This window comes from Salvelinus sp. IW2-2015, unplaced genomic scaffold, assembly GCF_002910315.2.
Source record: "Salvelinus sp. IW2-2015 unplaced genomic scaffold, ASM291031v2 Un_scaffold16513, whole genome shotgun sequence".
Taxonomy (NCBI): domain Eukaryota; kingdom Metazoa; phylum Chordata; class Actinopteri; order Salmoniformes; family Salmonidae; genus Salvelinus; species Salvelinus sp. IW2-2015.
Window position 1 is genome coordinate 63,805 of NW_019957622.1, and position 6,000 is coordinate 69,804.

The 6,000-nt window shown below is 44.3% G+C and overlaps 1 long non-coding RNA gene across 1 annotated transcript in view; it reads right to left on the reverse strand.

Annotated features, from left to right (window-relative positions):
• Positions 1-4,038, reverse strand: part of LOC112080808 (uncharacterized) — a 61,656-nt gene extending 57,618 nt beyond the window's left edge. Inside the window, exon 1 of the long non-coding RNA XR_002896231.2 lies at positions 3,973-4,038. This is a non-coding gene — a long non-coding RNA (uncharacterized lncRNA). The remainder of the gene's footprint in view (positions 1-3,972) is intronic.
• Between the last annotated feature and the right edge of the window lie 1,962 nt (positions 4,039-6,000).

Genomic DNA, 6,000 nt, shown 5'->3' on the forward strand with positions numbered 1-6,000 from the left:
CCGATATGCAACTGTATAGATTTTTCCCCCATCACTACAGGATACAAAGCAGGCCTTGGCTTTACAGATCCTACAGAACAACAAGGTGTGGAGAAAATATATTGTCTACATTACCTAATGTGCTGTATAATTGACTCACACATTGGGAGTCAAGGCTAAATTTAAATTAGGTTAATTCCATTCATGCATTTGTGCTGGCAGAACAAAGTAAAACAGCACAATTTTCTCCATTCTCCATCAGCTCTCTGCATTGTCTACTCACACCATTGTTGTAAAGCCCATTGTAGTGTTGTCACGATACCAGAATTGACTTAGATACCGTTACCAGGTTTAGTATAACGATACTCCATACCAAAACGATAACAAGACGATAACATGGCACAAAAAGAAGGCATATTAGCCAAAGTCACAGAACTTGATCCAGACAGATTAACCCAGCTACTGCTCGGTTCAATCGTTGGGCATCTTTTGAGTTCAATATCATTACATTACAGCCATGTATGCATTAATGAAACAATTATACAATCAATATGAGTTTTTACCAATCTAMCTACATAACATAATGATAATAATTTATTTGAATGGTAAATCTCTATGAATAAACTGGGTAAATCAAGATGTAGCCTAGGCTTATCCACAATATAGGTGAATTCATATTCAACAGGAGTGTGTGCATGCATTGAGTTATTGCACTTGTTTTGGCTAATTTCATGGGGCTACAGACAATCTTATTGTATTGTACTTAACAACATTTGCATAGAAGTTGATTATTTTATAAAAATGCATTGTCTCATTAACCAGTAATGACCTCATTCATTCATGAGCCAAAAGGCAATAGATAATCTTTACAAGAGACRTGAGAGACCGAATAAGTGAATGAATAWTTTTTTTTAGTGGCAGTCAGCTTTGAAATCAGCATATTTTGCATTGTGATTCGCATATTATCACAAACAAAGTACTAGGGTAGTGAATTGATGTTAGCTTTAGTTGTTAGCTAGTAAGGAAAGCTAGCCTACAAAGCTGGAAGCTACCTGTACCTTCTTGCAYTGTAAAGTGTTCTAGCCTGTTTGSACATTGTTTTGAGAACAGTAATGAACAATTCCTACGTTTCTACATGCTTTATCACATTATTCAAGTGTTAACTTCTGTGCAGCATGAGTGGGGACCTAACATGATGCAGCTCAGACTGCCAGTGCAAACTAAGTGGAACAGGAACGGCGGGGTGCACGCCTCCCGCTATAAGGGGATATTGGCTGCCGCTGATAGTTGATCTGTGAGACACATTTTGACAGAAGTACCGAAAGTAACAACACCATTTTTCATGATCTAGTATTGAAAAAGTACTAAAGTTTCGGTATTCGGGCAACACTAGCCTCTTGCCTTGAAGAGTTTGAGACGGAAGAAACTCAAAGCTATGTGCAACTGAAAACCCATTATGAGGGATAAATGCAAGAAGGGTCAATGTCTCCAGTGTAAACACTTACACTACTCTCAAAGACAATAACAAACCCTTTTTAATGGATTTATACTGTACCAGCATACCTTTAAGTGTGAAAAAGCATAAGAAGCACAAAGGCTACAGGACACTGTACTCTGTACCTACATTGTATTACACATTTTTTATCTATGTTGAGCTTTCAATAGATTTGAAAGATTGCCACAAGCATATTATTCTTCTAGCATAAAAGCAAAAAAAAGTTTGCAACTTCAAGGCTGTCCATCTTCATGAAAAAAATACAGTTTTTTTTATTTGCGGTGTACGTGTGTGTGTGTGTGTGTGTGTGTGTGTGTGTGTGTGTGTGTGTGTGTGTGTGTGTGTGTGTGTGTGTGTGTGTGTGTGTGTGTGTGCGTGTGCGTGTGCGTGTGCGTGTGCGTGTGCGTGCGTGCGTGCGTGCGTGCGTGCGTGCGTGCGTGCGTGCGTGCGTGGCCCTGTCCTTCAGAGTAGCAGTGTGTTTCTTCCCTGCAGCTGCCCTGGTCTGGCCAGCATGGAGCGGAGTGCTGAGTGATAGACTGATCGATGGCAGCCTAATCAGCCAGCTTAATCTAATACCCTGGACAGGTCCACATCATTATCATATCAGGCTCCACACGTTTCGAGGTGACAAGGAAGAGGCAAAAGATTAAAGCCAATCTTGTAAAGAAGCGCCACAACTTTTAATGCGCTGACCAAGACAGGCTAGGTTTTATCTGTAGCAGAAAAAGGAGACTGAAGGAAGAGACAAAACAACACAGTGAAAACAGATGAGGAACTCATCAGATGAAATGATTCTGTGCTTGGGGAGTGCTAGTGCCTTTGTTGTGGCACGAGCTCTAACTGTATCTCACACACTTCCGTCAGCCAGCTCTCCCCCAAGCCCACAGCCTGGTCCTAGACTCCTAGCAGCCCCATTACTGGCTGTCTATTAAGGTAAGAGTTTGTTTAACTCCACACACATTTGGGGGAGCTGGGGAATCTTAGAAATCATCTATAAACTGCTTTAAACAAACTGTTTACAGGCCTTAAATGACGCATAAAAGAGGAAACAGGTTTGAGGTTGGGGCTGGGTCTTGTGGTGGTGGTGTCTGCACACACTTCATACGATTAGCTTCAACACACACACACACCCGATCTGTGAGTGATTCACAAAGGAGGACCACAATACATGCATTCCACACTTCAAAACCAGTCAATGACAGACACATTCATGAGAAATGTTGACTAACTAAAACATTCCAATGCCAAGAACAACCTGGCACCAATTAAGCTCTAGCTTTAGAAAGCACTGCCAATTCAACCCAACAGGCAAACACAGTACGTGCTACATTCAGTATTGTGTAATGGCATTGAGTTTCTTTCCAGCATGTTCAAATAATATACAACAGTGTATGTAGGCTCTACGCGCTTATCTTCAGTGGGCTGCTTAATGAATGAGCAGATTAGTTTTGGGGTTTCATAATTAATGCTGCCTGTTGAAGGTCAACCGCATTCCATTCCTGTGAAGATGAAATGACTGAAAGGTTTGGGGCAGTCAGCTACACTGAGAGACAAAGAGAACGTTGACTTGGCAACAGGCACACCTTTCCCAAACTCTGCCTGGGCTTATTTTAACAATCCAATACAAACACATTTATCCTTTTTTCTTATTGTCTTAGTTCATAATTCACCGTTACTCAATTACTGTCAGCTTCCTTTACAGCGCAGGATAGAGTCTACAGGGAAATGGAGGGGGATACCAATTCCTACAAAAGCAACTTTCTGTTCACCAAAATTGGCGCTCTCATTATACTGTTCATGGGAAAAGCGAAGGTGCTCAAACGAAAGGTTTTGAGGCATGAAACCTGATTAATAAGCTGTGATACAGATGCCTCCATGACAATTTCATCTGTAATGAAGACCATGTGGTTAGCAGCTCCAGGTGTCGACCCTGAGGCCCAGCTACAGTGAATACGGCTGATTTTGCATGAAAAGCCAGTTAATAACATTAGGGGAATCTTAACAATCGTCAGTGCAGGCCAAGTTCAGCAATACATGGGCCTGAGAGTAAATCAATCTTAAATTGATTAGCTGTTCCCAGTGAAAGACTCAGATGAGGTTGTTTCCCCCTATCTTGTTCTGAAGTCACCTGCAAGCCCAGTTGACGGCCGAGCTCCAGGCTTTATTCTATGAGCCTTGACAATCCATAACACACACACAGTCAGCTGTCTATACAGTTATGAATGTGAATGTGATTTCCCCATAGTCAAGAGTGTAACCCTGAACTTAGCGGCACCACTCCCCATCATCATTAATGCTTAGATGGCTAACAAGCCCACTGTCAACACTTCCAGGCTAATCGACATGTCAATCAATGGCGGGTGTGAGGCGGGCTTTTTAGCGGGTCCCTGGGTGGCTGCTTAGAGCAGCTCAGTTTACACAGCAGCGCACTGAGGGTGTAAACAGAGAGGGATATAGACTGCTGGATTGACTAGCTGTCAATGCCATTGATCACTCACCTCCAGCTCTTTGTGAAGGCTGACTGTTCTCCCCTCCACCGCCGGTCCTCCGCCTCCAGCGCCTGGATAGAACCTCATTCTGCTAACTCTGGTCCCGCACAAACGACTGCAGCATGCCCACTTGCTCTAGAGGGAGACAGAGAGAGAGGGGCAACAGCAGACATGACCTTTGTTAGGTGTTTATTGGAATATCAACACTGAAATGGATTGCTGCTACCCACCACTGTTATGGAGGGAGGACTGAGTGAACAGTTGGGATTAAAAAATCCATTCAGAAAAACACAGCACATTGTCAAACACCACTTTGTATGAATACAGCAAAAAAAGCAGTGATGGTCAGAAAGTTTGAAGTGGTAGGCATCAGGTAGGTAATCAGGTAGGTAAGTCAGGTAGGTATTTGAGGGAGCAGAAACAATCTTCTCGCTTGCTGTTGTGTCCTTTGCTGTCCCACCCATCCCCTCTCGACAGCCAGCCCCTCTGATCATCAAGCAGGACATGCAGGGGGTGTTCGGGCAAAACATGTCACATGACATCCAACCCCCCCCCCCCCCCCCCCCCCCATATTAGAGCTCTGCTAACACCAGGGGTATATTAGTCATACGCCACCTCTGATCTAGCATGGCATCTTCACAGCCAGACACATGGATGCTCTGACACTAATTCCTATGCAGGAACATGCCGACTATCTGCAGAACAGCCAGACAGTTTGGACCCAGATGATAATTTAGTGCGGGATGGACACATAGGAATTATTATGGCTCTGTCGGCCGTCAGGTAGAAATGGAGATAAATGCTCCATCAGACTGAAGGGTATTTGCTTTTCAAAGCTCTTTTAAAGGAGTGGAGATGGAGGTGAAGTGGAAGTGACAAGTGCCCGCCTCACTTAAACAGAACACAAACAGGTGTTTGATGCTGCCTGATGCAAAGCCCAGCCCACCAGCTCAATCAGCCGTGGTATGGGCACTGGCAGCACACACCCTATGAACTGGGGCCGTACATGGAAAGGTCCTCCCCCTTCAAACACTGGGCTAATTCTCTAGCCCCAAAGACGCATGTGGGAGTCCTTACTGTGACTAATAGATGAGAGGAGCAGCATTAGGTTCCTTGAGAGTACCAACATGGGTCCTGCCAACATCAAAGGTTCCCCTTTCTGTTAAGTAATTCTGCCCTCAGTTTGAAAGAATGAGCAGTGTAGAGGGAAAAAAGGATGGAGAGGGGAGCGAGTTAGGAAACGTCTGGCAGGGGGAGAAGGGAGAGAGTGTGAGGAAAGGTAGGGCAGGAGGGATGAGAAAGAGGGGGAGAAAATAAGAGAGAGAGAGAGAGAGAAAGTGGAGAAGAGAGAACACACGAATACTATCTTTTAGGTGTATAATCCTGCCTCCCAGCTGTGAGCAATTTTTATAAAACAAATATCCTGGCCATGAGGAAGATAATGCAAACTTCAAATGACATAAATAATAATCCAATAACACCAATACCCAGCCACCCAGCTGCATCCAGGACAGCGGCTGGCTATCTCGCCACCACACAGCCTCACCACATTCAAATTCATATTGGATTTTTATTCTTTCACCTTTCTCAAAGCATCCATTTCAGACGGCATGAAAAAGTAATTCCAGCAATAAAGCTTTTTACACCCTTCCATGTTCCCCCTCTTCCTTTTTTTATTGATCATTTAGCCAGGATCGTATAACTGTATATCAGACACAAATGAAATCAGCTCCCTTGCACATTAAGGCCATGTCTGCTGCAGCTAACATCCCCTGCAACCCAGCCGCCCAGCTCCACAGCAAGCCAAGGGCAGAGTCCCATTCATTTTCAGGCCCATTTCCTCCTATGATTAGGCGATCAATCAATCCCAGCCTTCAATCTCATCAGGCAGACGGGATTATCTGCCCCCCCTCTCTCCCTCTCTCCCACTCAGTCAAACACTCACTCCCTCCTCCTCACACACGGAGCACATTAACATCAGATCAAGTATCACCCAACGCACGCCGTCTGCCACATCAGCCAACCACAAACAGACAG